Source organism: Miscanthus floridulus, chromosome 3 (genome assembly GCF_019320115.1).
Source record: "Miscanthus floridulus cultivar M001 chromosome 3, ASM1932011v1, whole genome shotgun sequence".
Taxonomy (NCBI): domain Eukaryota; kingdom Viridiplantae; phylum Streptophyta; class Magnoliopsida; order Poales; family Poaceae; genus Miscanthus; species Miscanthus floridulus.
This window is the reverse complement of record NC_089582.1, coordinates 79,349,270-79,364,958: the sequence shown is the minus strand read 5'-3', so window position 1 is coordinate 79,364,958 and position 15,689 is coordinate 79,349,270.

Genomic DNA, 15,689 nt, shown 5'->3' with positions numbered 1-15,689 from the left:
AGAAGATGAAAAATGAAAGTTGACTGAATCTGCTCATATAGATGACTGATGTCGTTATTATTTTTAATTCTTTAACCACCATTGCTTACCTTGATGTTATGTTTAGTTGCCTGGGAGTTTGCTTGGAGCATCAGCAGCAGAGTTTTTTTTAATTTTAACACTTTTTCGAAACTAATTTTAAATCTAACACTCTCGGTTTTTTTTAAAACTAACACTTTTGGCCGCGCCTATTGCCCTGGCATGGCCAAATGCTTGTGCCGCGCTATGCATGGTGGCGCGGCAGAGGGCTGACGTGGCGGCGACCAGAAGCGCTGACCGCTGACGTGACAGGGCTCTGCCGCGCCACCGATCTTGGCGTGGCAGAGCCAGGTTGTATAACCTCCGCCGCAGCCAAGCCCGCTGCCCGAGCAGCAAAGCGGCCTAGGCGTCGCTCCCGCTCCCGCCATGATCGATCTTAAGTGATCACATCTGTTTGTATCATGCGTTCAAAATTTTTAAAACGAACGTAATCATTTGTCGCGCCATAGCCCACGACGCGTCTGTGCTGTGCAAAACTACAGAACTACAAGCGCAGGTGGGCTTACAGGCGGAGGTGCTGTACAAAACTACAAGTGTTGTACAAAACGAACATGAAGCAAATAAATGGACGATACGTTGCCATACAACATTTTCATTGGTTTATGAGTCTACAAGTTTTCGACGACAATATTCATTCAACATAAGTTCGACGTAATGAACTAAGTCCCACGACGTAATGAACCTCGTCATCCGGTACAAGAAGGGGGTCGTCGTACTCCACATCAAGAAGGGGGATCAGCTGGTTGCGTGGGAGGGGTCATCCTGTTACAAAATGATAAACAAAGGGTTGGAGTATTCAAATTAACAATTTTCATATTAACATTATGTAGCATTGCAAAATTTGAACTACTTGTTATGCAATACGAACACAATATAAAATCATTTGTTGTCTTCTATACCGGCTAGCCTTGTGGCCAGATTGTTTGCAAACGGAGCAAAGATTCCTGCCACGGGTCTCGTTGAAGTCTCCCCCGCCGTACATGTCTTCTCCGTACCCTCTCATAGCGTCCATGTCCCCCTTCAGTCGCTTCTTCTTCCTCCTACCCTTCCCTACCTTCATTAGATCCGGATACGGCACGTAGTCATAACCATTATAAGGTGGCCCCTGTGTTGGGTCAAGGTATGGCTCGAAGCTCATCTCCCAAATACTAACGGTGTTCGAATGGAGATACAAGGGTGACATATATGGCAGATCCTCATAGTTGTACCCGCGAACCCTGCAGGCCATGATCATATGAGAGCAAGGGGCATGCATGATCTGAGGGACATTGCAACTGCACTCTACCTTTTCAAAATCAACTCGGTAGTTTCGTCCACCATAACATTCACCGCCCAGGCTTGTGCCACCCTTGCCCCGTACTCTAAAGATATGGCAGCGGGGTCCATACGGCTCGGCGGTGTGCTGCTTGGCTAATTCCTCGGCTTCCTTCAAATGTTCAGCTTCGGCCTTGCCAAAACGCCCCTGCTCAGCTATATTCCTCTACGCAAGCTCCCACCTCTTCACAAAATATTCGTTGCACTTATGAAAGGAGAACTCAACAATTCCAGACACAGGCAATGATCGAACTCCGGTGAATACACGGTTGAAGGACTCCGAGGAGTTAGTGGTCATGATGCCATACCTGAAACCCCCCTCGTCATATGCTAACGCCCACTGAGCCTTCTGTTCCATCTACGCCTCTAACCAAGCCTTTTCCACTGTATTTACCATCTGGTCTAGTTCTCTCTTTGTCTCCTTGAACTGGTGCTCTGTACGTACACAACATAGAGCCTTTACCTTGTCACATACCTCTTGCTTCCGCTGACGTCGCCAGAAATTAGCGACAAAGTGTCTCATGCACCATCTATGTACTAGAGGCAGGGAACCCATCTATATGCTCAGCTGCAGCATTAAGAAGCCATGTGTGATGGTTGGAGATCAAACATATAGTGCGAGTTGGGCCAAGCACTTGCACACGTAGAAGCCGCATGAACCATGACCACGATTCATTATTCTCTCCCTCTGCCAAAGCAAATGCCATGGGTACTATCTGGTCCTCAGGATCAATAGCAGCAGCCATCATCAAGGTGCCCCTATACTTTCCTATTAGGAAAGTGCCATCAACAAGTACAACTGGCCGACAAAACTAGAATGCATGTTCCGTTTGCGCAAACGACCAGAACACACGATAGAGGACATGCATCAATGGATCCCAAAAAAACATCCCTCCGGTGTCCACAAACCATTTCAAGCCAGGGTTGTAATAATGCATTACACATAAGATGCAGGGCACCCTATTGTATGCTTCCTCCCAAGTACCCTATCGAATCGCCAGAGCAATTTGCTTAGCACACCAAGCCTTTCCGTACGTCACATCGTACCTAACGAATCCAGATATGGATTGTTGTAAAGAAGACACCGAGATGTCGTTATTGTCATCAACGAGCCCTAATATACGACGGGCAAGGTAACGTGCAGTGAGCTGATGATGATTTTTCTTCCCCCTATTGTCTAGGCAAGTGTGGGGTTCAACAACTTTAGTTATCCTCCACTTGCCATCACTCTGTTTCCTTCGTACATTTAACCTCCACAGACAACCGTTTTTGCATATCAAGTGGTACCTCAACTTCTGGTCCGAATGAGTGACGGTGTACGGTCTATAGTGGTACACAGCATAGTTCTGAAGGAAGAGTTTCATCTCTGACAGTGTGTTGAATATTATCCCGTTCCTAAGGGTTTCTGTCTCATGGTTATACAATGAATTCCTACACATCTGGAGACCGGTATCATAAACTGTCATATTCGTCATGCTGACATCCCTATAGTTCGGAACACCCCTAAAAGGTACATTCTTGGACCTTAGTTGCTCAAGCTCAGTCGCTGTATAAGGTGGTGGTGGAACATACTGTTGCGCTTCGCTAATTTTGGCCCATGAATCATAGGGGATATCATCTACAGCCAAATCTGTGACTAGTCTACCCTGAGCATGGACACCTTGCAAAACCTCAGTTGGTACTGGTAATGGTATAGTATGTACCGGTACTGGCATGGCATCAGCTGTTGTTGCCATAGCATCTGTACCTCCTTGGTCATCATCAGAATCGTCTGAATCACTGCTAACTACATCACCGATCCTATCCTCATCCTCCTGCTCCTCCTCTTCCCGTTCGAACTCATTCACATCGAAGTCATTGCTTATACAGTCTACTGCAGTTAAATGAAACTGCTCCTGCGTCAACTGACCGTCCAAATCCATGTTATCCTGAGTTGCTTCCCCTTTGACCCCTAATTTTTTTTCATTGCCTTCAAAACCATCAATGGACGGACCGTCCTGAACACCATGCATCATGTACCCATTCTCCATCACCACCTCAGCCATGGGCATATTGGAACCTTGGAGAACGCTAGTGTAGCGGGACCAATGAGTAGGGTCACGCAAGGGCATGAGGACATAGTGTGCCCTAGTCTTCCCAGTATCAAACCTCCCCTTTAGTGTGAAATCACCACCAAACTTTATATTCAAACGGACACAAAGGTCGTTGAAGCTAGGAGGTTCATCAAACCATTCTAATTCTTCTTCTATATCCTCAAACATACCATCTTCTCTCCTAACACTTTCTCCGTACAAAACTCTAACACAACAATCCATCTGCAGAAGCATTTCAAAAAACTTCATTAAGTCGTTGAAATCATCGTACGTAATGTTCATACTAACATTAATATATTTTCTAACTATAACTATACTAACTAATCAAATATTAACATCTATACAAGGCATACTATAACTGTACTAACTAAACTACCTAACTTTACTATCTATACTAACTTATTATATTATGTATACTAACTAAACTAACTAACTTTACTAACTATACTTTAATAATTTTACTAACTTTATTAACTGTGCTAACTATATTAGTGGAGTACCTCGTTGCAGCGCGTAAGACCGGGCCGGGAGGCGCGGGCGTAGGGCAGCCGTCGTGCGTGACCGGAGGTTCTGGCCGGAGGGGGAGGCGCGCCGGCGTGCGGGCGCGGCGGCTGCACCCGGCGGTCGGCGGCCTGGCTACCTGGCTGCCTGGCTAGCGTGGGCGGGCGGACGTGGCTGGCTTGCTGGCGTGGGTGGGCTGGCTGGCGTGGGCGGACGCGGCCGCGGCAGACGGCGTGCATGGCGGTGGGCAGGCGCGGGCGAAGGCGAGCGCGGCGGCCAGGCTGCCTTGCTGCGCTGCTCGGAGAACGGCGACTGCTCGGGCACGCGGGCCGCGGCGGAGGTTATACCCTGCTCTACCGCGTCATGGATCAGGGCGCGGCACTGTCGCGCCAAGATCGGTGGCGCAGCAGAGCCCTGCCACGTCAGCGGTCAGCGCTTATGATCGCCGCCACGTCAGCCCTCTGTCGCGCCACCATGCATGCGCGGCACAGGCATTTGGCCGCGCCAGGACAATAGATACGGCCAAAAGTGTTAGTTAAAAAAATGAAAGTGTTAGATTTAAAATTAGTTTCGAAAAAGTGTTAAAATTAAAAAAAAATCCAGCAGCACGGCTTCCTGTGCCGCCTGGATGAGCGCCCCCACCTCCACCTCCTCACCGCCGGGCCCACTGCCTTCAAGCCACGGCCACGGCTTCTCCTCTGTCCTTTCAATTATTATGTGAATGTGCACATCTTAGATCCATTCTCTTGCAAACTCTTGTTGGTGTTTAGTCCTCATGCCATCAATCAAACTGACATGTTTTTTACAGGATTGCTGCAGTACAATCTAACTATGTTGATTGTACAAGATGGTTTGGTGACTTCATCTTGTCAAAGTTGAAAATTCTCATTCGTTAAAATGGATGCAAATTTCTATAGCACAATTGTCATTCTTTTGTTGGTTTGACATGCCACTGTGTCTGCCTGTCTGGTTCCTTTATTAATGTACTGCTCAAGTGTTCAGTCTTTTTCCTTTTTGGTTATTGTATAATGGCAGATCCGATGTGTGAAAATTTTGATTTGCAGAGTGTTAACAGTGAAATTATGCTTTGGAAACAAAAGACAAAAGAATAAAGCCTGAGGAAGTAATTCAGTTTAAGACCCTATTTGAAAGGGTGCCTTCGGCCCGGCTCCGCGCTATAGTAACTGGAGGAACCACAAATTGTGACTTCTTCCGGCTCCACGTTGATTTGAGGATGAGATATGGAGTCGGAGCACCGGAGAGCCACACCAAAGGTTATCAAATTTTCCTATGATTTTCCCTTCAGTCAGTTGGAAGGTAATATCTTCGCTAGGACTATTCCGTGACATGAAAATTTTTATTTAAGATTATTTTTTTATTTGTAAAATTTCACACACCATAAGTTGTTTTGATGTTTTTACATGGCAATCTATAACACATATATGACTGTAATTTAGATGTGTTTGATTATATTTAGAGATAAAGGGAAAAGTTGAGTGCTCAATAATTTTTACTTCAGGAATTTCAGTTACTCTTGTCGTCTAAATTATTAAATCAATGTCTCCTTTTTTTTCTTTTAAGGATAGGTCATAGGTGACATTCAAGTCTTCATGAGTATGTGGAATTGATCTATCTGTTAATTTATTACTTGCCGCAAAGTGTACCATCCGAAGATTGAGGACATATTAATATATTATGCTCTCAGAACCAAGAAATCCAAGGTGAAAAGATGATCTTCTGTACCTTCCAGTTATTGGTGTTATAAATTTACAAAAAAAAAAAAGATAGTTGTTAAATTTACCCATCTAATAATTATTCTGAGATGTGTGTTATGTGATGTTCGTATGAAAGTGCCAATATAAGTTATGCAAATACCCTACATTTGCATAAGGCAAAGTCTATCTCTGAATGTCTGAAAAAGAAGGTCAACGCTGCTAGAGAAAAGAATATTGTCACAAATAAAAGCACGTGCGTGTCACACTTGCACGCTTACTAGTAAAATGAAAAAAGGTAAAGAATTAGAAATTTCGAATTAGAAGCCTATTACTCTAGCAACAGAACATGAGCAAATAAGAAAAACAGCGGAGCAGATTATCGTCTAATAACCTCACCAACGCTACGCAGTGGTCACTAATGACCAATTACTCTGGAGCCAACAGGCACTCGTCAGCCGAGCGCTCGAGCAGTCGAAAGACGAGGATCCCTGGGCAGGGCACGAGGAATCAGGGAGCCGCCAAACGGAACGGAACGGGTACCGCCAGCACGTCGCCAGTGCGCAGCTGGCTAGTACCAGTCGGCCGTCGGTGCGGTGCGGGCATGCGGCGGTCTCCAGTCTCCACACCATTTTGCGATTTTTTTAAAATAATATTTTTTTAATGATGAATTGCAAATATAGAAGCTGTTATACAAAAATAGCAGATGTACCAATGAGAAGAATGTTATGGACAACATTGGTTTATATATGTATTCTTAATAATTAATGATTTTGCTTCAACAAAACCTAAAGCAACTTTTTTTGGAGCACTAAAACATTATTATTGTCTTATTTCAGAAAATTATAATAGTTATTTTACTGTCGCTAGAGAGGACTGGTGATGAGCTACTTACTCCTCACCTCCTCAATGGCCTCAACCTTGCCGAAGCCCCGAGGCATGCATCCCCAAACCCACCGTCGACCTTCCTCCAAGTCACACTAAGCAAACTTGCTCTAGCTAGAGCTCGTCCATGCATTAATAATGAGCCATCATCAATGCTGCTGCTGCTTCTTCTTTCGTAACCCCTACCATTCTCACCCATGAACTCTCGATGTCCATCCATCCCAACTCTCAGTCTCTCACAATGGCCGACCTCAATCTCCAAAGCCTTAATCGTGCAAAATCTAACACTATGAATGGGTTCCCTGCATCCTTAGACTGCCCACAGCGTCGGCACCGGGGCAGCGGTGCTGAAAACCAATTCGTACGTCCGATGACAGGACTCGAGTCTACCTACAGCGTCGCACCGGGGCTTCCTTTGTGTGGACTCCACTGGGGCCGCTGACAGCGACACCGCGGGGGCCGGCACCAGCCGCACGGCGGGGGGCGCTCGCAGGCAAGCCGCATGCCTCGGGTCAAGGAATACAATTGTTTATTGTTTCAGCATCGATGCTTCTACATGACTCGGTGCTTAATTTTTCTGAGAACTCGACATCGCTCGCAATGGTCGGCACCGGTGCTTGGACCTTCTCTCTCTTCTTCAAGCACCGGTAAAACGATACATTGTGGGCAGTCTTAGGCCCTCCACAGCGTGATGCTTGAGTAGCGCTAGAATAGGAGAGAGATTAAAGAAGAGTGACTCCATACATTGCAGCTAGTGTTGTCAGCTCCAGAAAAATGAGGAGCGACGCAAGTAGTTGCTTCGGTTCCAACCGGTGCCAGGTTAATAGAATAACATTTTTTCCTTCTTTGCTTCTCTCTCAACACCGGCTTTTATACCCTGACATAGTACTTTATGGTGGGTCCCATAGTGATTCCATAGTGACTCCTCACACTGCAGCCCACAACTTCACTGGGAACCACTGACACCTCTGTACGCATAAATAGTAACTGACACCACTCATATTGTGGAGGGCCTTAGAAGCCATTGCAACAAAGTCCATCCGAATAGGTACCCAGAATAAACTCCGACGGTCTCATCAATATTTCAATTGTGCCCTAGCTGACGGTTCATCATGACCCCTATCTGACGATCAGTGAATTCTATCTTCGCCCTTGTTTAGTCGTAGGAATTTGGATTTTAGGCTACTGTAGCACGTTCGTTTTTATTTGGCAAATAGTGTTCAAACATGGACTAATTATGCTCAAAACGTTCGTCTCGTAATTTCCCACCAAACTGTGCAATTAGTTTTTCTTTTCGTCTACATTTAATGCTCCATGCACGGGCCGCAAACATTCGATGTGACAGGTACTGTAGCAACTTTTTGAAAGTTGGGGTGGAACTAAACAAGGGCTTCATATGGATTTTCTGGTCGCCCGAGTCGGGTAGTCTGTTGTAAAACGTCGAACGGTCCACCACCCACATAGTAGGCACTTCATATGCAAGCATGATCTTCCAAAATTCATGGAACAATAAATATAGCTCCGAAATTGTGACATAAAATTTGTTGGCCCTTTTATGTTGTTCTCTGCCATTTAAAATATGTTTGGACAAAAAGCTAATCTTATAATTGTTTTAAATTTTAAACATGGTTTTAACTTGTGAAATACATGATTATGTCTCTGGTGATTGAAAAAGCATGAAACTAGTAGGATTGTTTTTTTTCTCCTATATGACAGTTATTGGGGAATGGATTGTTTTCCCCAATCTGATGGGTTGTTCTTGTCTAACTGCCATATGAGTGGAACCTAAGGGAGTGTCTTGTAGGAGTAGGAAGCTGCCTAACTAGGTCCTCATAATTAATGTGGAGCCTATGGCAACATGGACCTGCGGCCCAAGGAACTCGAACGGCCGGATATCATTTGCTCAAAAAAAAAAATTGTTGCGCCTATACTGGCTGAGCATGATTGATAGATTTTTGTTGCAAATGGAGAGCATGATTGTTCCACTGTTGAAACAGTCTGTTTTGCCTGAGATGGAAGGATATAGGGACGACTGATATGAAAGGGAGGATAGAGAAGCACGAATGTTGTGAGAAATTAAAGCACTAATTTATTCGCATTTGACATATCTACAGCTACTTCGTCAATCACAGGGGAACGAAACATCACAGTAGAAAGCAGCACCAAAAGTGAGAGCAGATATATACAGCTAACTACCACTAACCACAGTATGTCGATCAGGTCAAACAAGGCCCATCATCTGCCTTCACGTCTAGGACAAGCTACCACTGTCGATCAGGTCATAGAACCCAGACGGCAGTGTCGCTCTCTATTCATCTCCATGCATGACTCCCTCTGGCACCAAGGCTTCACGATCGAAAAATAACCAAATCTCATTCGGAATGGAACACAGTGATTAAAAACACCACTGGCTAAAACCTAATGTACTTCCTTAGCAAATATGCATGCTACTTTCAGTTATCATGATCGTTTAGACTTCCTCCGTTTTAAAGCATAGATTGTTTTTTGGTTTGGCTATATGTCATATATAGACAAAAAGTATTATTAAATTATGGAGAACTTTTACAGTGCTTGAAAAAAATTGGAGCCATTCATGTAAGTAGATCTAATGGTTATAAAATAAGAAAAAACAATATAGAGGTTGTTTTAATTTGGATTCTACTGTGCATTAATAATTTTGGATTGGCAAAGCTAGTGGTCCTATCTGCAGGACACTCAGCAGCTAGCACCAATAAGAAATAGGGGCGGGGCTGTGTGTTTTCTGTTTTGGTTGTGGTATTCGATTTGTTGGTGCGGAGGGTCCCTAGAGAAACAAGACCGAGGCGCTGGTGGAGCAGGAATGATACCAGTTGTAAATTTCGAGGAGTTGTAGTCGACGATCTTTTTCATTAATCATTTAGGGTCCCAATATTATATTTGAAGTTTTTGGATTTTGAAATTTAATTGTTTTGATTTGTTCAAACGAGCTCTAGCCTGATACCCGAGTTATTTAGTTCGTGTCTCCTTGTTCTTGGGAAGAACCGAAGAATGGGAGCCTTAAAACAAAGATCGACGAGATCTACTTTGGAATTCAAAGCTTTCTATTTAAAATTATTTATAGGCCAAAATATTCAATACAATATTCGCAAAAGTTAATAGAAAAGGGTAGCATCCCACACTAGTTAGGGCGTGTTTGGGACCGCTTAAAATCAGAATTGAGACAAAAATAATCGAAATCCCACCCAAATGCTCTTGATTATTTTAGATTGTCTGAGAATCAGGCGACCAAAACAATCCAAGTTTTAACTAGCATCGGCGTTTTGCGTACCATAGCCTCCCTCTCGCGTTTTCTCCGCCGCGGGGGATTTTCCGCCTATTACCCCTCCGCCTTCGATCTGTCCCCGTCCGCTCCTCTGCTCCGCTCCGCTGCAGCCGCCTGCTCCCTCTCACTTCCCCGCCACTAGCTTTGGTCAGAGGCGACCTCTTCTCCCCATCCGCTCTTGCGCTAGGCTGGATCGCTCCCATCGTTGGGCTCCCAGTCCGCTCCCGTCATCGGGCTCAGTCGGAGGCGCCTCGAGCGCTTCCTCGCGCTGCGCTTAGGGGCTCGGTCGAAGAAACCCCTCGTGGATGCCCCATGGTGCGGTGAGGAGGCGGGTCCGCTCCACCTGCTCCACCTGGGAGATCCCTCACCCGCTTCCCTGAGGGTGATTTGAGAAAGAAGAAGGGCACATGTTCTTTTACACCCTTGAGTACTATATAATCAGATTGTCAAACATCCTTGGCCAGAGATATTTTAGACCGTGGCTTATAAAAGAATCATGATTGAATTATAATCGATTCTTGTATAAGCAGTCCCAAACACGCCTTTAATTTACAAGTGACCATGTGGTGCAATGGTAGGGTGCTCGCATAGGACAAGCCATACGTGTGCGTATTTCATGAGGCGGATGTGGCACCCGCCTCTAGAAACCGACCGTTCTATGTCAACTATAGATGAAAGTTGAAACATACCGTACACATGTTCAAAGTTTGCAACAGAACAACCAGGGACGGACCCACGGGGTATGTAGGGTGGGCCACCGCATACCCTGGGGTCCGCCAGTCATAGAGATAGATATAAATTTTCAATGTAAAAAAAATTGCATAAGAAATTTTTTTGATTTACCGAATTGCATAAGAATTTTTTTTGCTGCGCATACCTAGAGATAAAAACCTAGATCCGTCACTGAGAACAACTAGCTCACAACACACAAATAACAGCTGAGAACACACAAAGTGCAAATCAGAATAAGCGGAAATCTGTATATTATCACAAACTACAAGGTTCATAAGAAAGCAAACTAACAGCATAATTTTCTTGAGCACTAGCTCACTACAAAATGCGTGAGGAACACGTTATGATGAAAAGATTTTTTTTTTGAGGGAACGTTATGACGAAGATTTATTGTGTACATGATCGTGACGAACTTATTATGGAATCATGTGACACTATCTACTACTCAATCCATTCCAAATTGTAAGACGTTTGACTTTTTTGACACCAAGTTTGACCACTCGTCTTATTCAAAAATTTGTGTAAAATATCACTTCTTTCGTCGTGGTTTGGTTTATTAATAAAAAAATTTCAAGAATGACTTAAATTTGACTATATTTGCACAACTTTTTTGAATAAGACAAGTGGTCAAACTTGGGGCCAAAAAAGTCAAACGTCTTACAATTTGGGATGGAGGGAGTACTATTTAGAGAGATTTTAGACATTATGCCACAGATTTGAGTAGCATATGGCCTAATGGCCAACGCCATCGCTTGGGGTCGACCATAGGGCTCGACCATGTCCTCCTCCTCCGCCGGCGATGTCATCAGCTGGCTCATTGACCGGTGGCGACGACAATGCCGGTAGACGTGCATCATGCAAGCACGGACTAGCACTTCCAGTACCACTACTGCTAGTAGAAACGGGAACCATCTTGTCATGCACACGATGATCATTGGTTGCAAACACCCTAGCAGCTTGCAGATGAGATGATGAGGCCAAGAGGAACATGCAAATGACCAGAACTGAACGCCCTGTAGACATGGTGTTTACCAAAAATTTTGCAATAAGATCTGCTATGAGTTTGCAAATGACTGGAATATGTGTAGATGAGAGTTCTTCCATGAGTTGCAAACAAAGATGTATTCCATGGCATATTTATAGGGGAAGGAATTAAAGTATCTGATGTTGGAAAGATTCAAGGAAGAGCAAACAGGGTCAAGTCTTCGTTGGCGAAGTCAGCCAACTTGGCGTTGCAGGTGTCGTATATCGCACTTCCCTCGCTTGGAGGCAAAAGCTTTTGACAAATTCCCTCAGTAGGACAGCTCCTAGTAGCTATTTTGTTTGGGATTTCATTGTGCGGAAGAGGAAAATAAACCCATGGTTTGTGTTGGATGAAAACATATATCCATGTAGCATTAATTCATGTATATGTCTGAGCACAATACATGCTATAGCTCTTGAGGATCAACGTCAATCGTTCAATTGATGCTGGCATAGTGAACGCACCTGTTCTCTGTGTAATAACTGCTTCAATATTTTCGGTGCATTGTAGGGGGTAAGTTCACCAAATGAGGTAGAGATAAAAGTTTCTGTCAGATTATATATGTTGCTTTAGTTAGCCAATTTTATTTTAACTTCAACTGGCAAAATTCTTCAGAAAATTAGATGGGTCGTCTGTTCATTCAAAAGTGTGCCTTCGCAAGAGCATGTACAGATCACTATGGCGCATGTAGCAAGGTCAGAAGTTCTGATCAAGGAGCCCGGAGCCTCCAGGTTGTACAGTCTTCATTGCTAAACCTAAGAACAATCGCCTGAGAGAGACATCGTCAGGGTAAGCGCACTTTGGGTTAATATTTTTTTTAGGAAAACTTCGGGTTAATATTTAGGATAAAGGAAAAAGAAATATAAAAACAAGAAGCGACAAACCATAAGGACATCCGTTGCTAATGAATGAAATCAGCATATAATATATATCTTCCATATATGCCAATTCTCATGCTAGATTGTAGTGCTTACCATTTTGTATGAGCTGAAGCAGTTTGATGAGGATTGCAGCTTCTCCTCTAGACTCAAAAACAGTTTCGGCTCCTCTACTATTCACCAAAAAATGACTCTAGGTCCTCCACAAAAGCTACTACTGCTGTGCCAAACAGACCCTAAGTGTAAGATAAGGACAATGCCAGAGCGGCATAGGAGACATCCTACCTTTGAGTTGGCATCTCATCGAGAGGTGGATTTGGGCCCCGGCCAAGGAGGGCTGTAGCCCGGGGCGGGCCCAAAAAATAGTTTTGGAACAAGTCTTTAATTTAGACCACCAAGAGCCATAGAGGGCAGAGCTTCAGCCCTAGCCGGTCTGCAGTGTCGTCTGTCTCCATCCCTAGTAGTCACCACCCGCCCGCCTACTCCCGAGTAGTCATAGTTCGAGTCCTTGCCCCCGACATTTCGCTGACCTAGGCTAGAGGCGCACCGGCAAATCCCGCAGCCTGCCCGGCCGCCGCCGCTACTTGCTGGTGCTATCCGTGCCCACAGGTCACGCGCCCCAAGCCGGACGGCCCCGCAGCCTTGCGGGCTATGGCCCTGCGTCCCTACCCCCTAGCTTGCAACCTGGTTGTGGCTCACCTGCTCTAGTGGCTAGTGCTTGGTGGCCTATTCAATTGCTCCACTCTCGTCGGCCAGTACTCGTGTGGCTACTTGCAATCAGGGTGTTCATGATTTCGTAGAGTTTTTTTTTTGCTAGGTCTGAAATTTTTTATATCGGTCAGAAATTTTTCGGTTCTATTTATCTTTCAGCCTAAAATTACACCAAACCGGTCTCAAATGACCCTTTATATTTCTAGCCTCATCAAAGCTCTAAAGGTCTTTAAATTCATTCAATTTCTTCAATTTCACCAGCGTAGGCAGCTTACCCATCATGGTTGTTGAGGGTGGGTTAGACCAATATATAAGGCTTCTAGAATCAATACCGTCATAGCTAAGTTGACCTTTTTACACAAAAGTGAAGATAAAAGCATAATTAGGTTGGTGGTAGTGTGTGTGGTTCACTCAGCGTGTACAGTTGATGTGAGTTGTTTGGACTCTAGGACATTACAGTAAGCGATGAGTGAACATGCCACATAGTTGGGGACCTGGGTGACACACATCCTCCCAAGTTTAGGGACTACAGGTGTATTTTACTCTAAACAGTATATCACAAAGGATTACAAGAGTTTGTTTGTAGGTCTTGAACTCTTTTTTGTGACAATGGACAAGTCTCCCTCTGAAGTTGATGTTAAGGAAGCTATTTAAAAAAACAAATCAAAACTCGGTTCTAAGTCTCTTGAAGGATTTCCAACTGGATTTTATTATGGTTTTTAGAATATCTTAAAGGATGATTTGATAAGTCTTTTTTAGGAATTTATGGGGGTGTTCTTCCATTTCATAGTTTAAAATTTGGAGCTACAATCTTACTATCTAAAAGTAGTAATGCAAAACAGACACAGTAGTATATAGACCAATATGCTTATTGAACACAAGTTTCAAAAATTTTACTAAAGTGGATACTAATAGAATTAGTTTAGTAGTTCAAAAATGTAAGTAGGCCTTCAAAATGTTAAATTGTTAGATATGATCTAAGTCAAAATTTTAAAATATATTATTGAGCTTAATGCACCAATCAATTCAACTAAAAAACTTAATCTTATGAGAAAGAGTATGAAATTTACTTATGTTTCCACACTTTTGTTTAATTACATACATGCTCCTCCAGGTCTTAAACATGGAATAGGAGTCAGGTACAATTATTTATTTAATTGGGTTCATCACCCATATACCATATTAAGTTGTATGTATTGATCAGTGTAACCTAGAAGATTAAGCTTGTGAGGAAAAAAAAAGGTAACCAATTCACTTATATTCAACACAATTAATGTTCTCTAATTTTGATACATTCACAGAAAAATTCTTGGCATCTACATGATCGAATTAGTTTCACTATAAAGTCCTATGAGATATGACTTGTGAGTACATTTATTTTAATTTATAGGTGCTAATATTTTTCTAGAAACTTGGTTAAAGTTAAAGAAATTTGACGTAGGACAAAACAACAAACCAATAAAATGGAAAGAGTAGCGTGTCCAAAAGGCAAAAAAGAGAAAAGGACATAGGAAGAACAAGGAGCTCAAATGAGAATGACACTTTGTCTTAATCGTGTGCTTGTGGCATATTCTTTTTGTACGAACTATCAATGGGTGTATGTTTAATTGTGTAACTATATATGGCTACTGATTCAATAACTATATATCAACATGATTTACAATTATATTTCATCAATTTATTTTCTGCAATAAAATAATTAATGTAACGCTTAGTTAGTTACCTTAGTATTCTGAAGAGTTCTGTATGATATGCACACTACCCAATTTTGGGGAAACCAGACCGTGGACAACATGATTCAACTTTGCTTATAGATTTATAGTAAACTAATCTGAAATATTATTCCAGTACCATGAATATGAAGTAGAAACTGCGGATCATGTCATGTTCCTTGTGCTTCTAGATTAGGTGCTGTCTTGATTCCTGAATATATGTAATAAAAAATTATAATATGTGCGTGTATAATGATAAAAAAGTGGATTTGTCTTGAACACTTCTCGACAAAGTTGGACTCTCATATTTTTTAGCAAGAACAATATTTGATAATATCTTTATTGCTATATATACAAGCACTCTAGCTAGTAGTAACATTTTCACCAAAAATAAAAACAAGGGTGCAGTTAATGGGATTCAAGAACAAGTCTCTTGCCTAGAAGACATGGGTGCAGTAAGGTCGTTGGAGTCAGCCTTTAATCCACAAGAATTTAGTCAAAGACGGCAATGAGTTAGTATTGATTTGTATATTGTCTGCCTCAGACAGCTAGCAGCACACTAAGCATGCATGATCTTTGGATGCTCCTCTATTTCAACATGGTTTTAATACCGGCCTTGACAGGAACACACACATATAATCGATGAGACCGACCTAACAGGATGTGCTAGTAACCCTGAATCTCATGAAACCTACTGATAAATAAATGTTTAGTTCGTCCACTAGAGAGGAAACTGATCGAGTCTTAG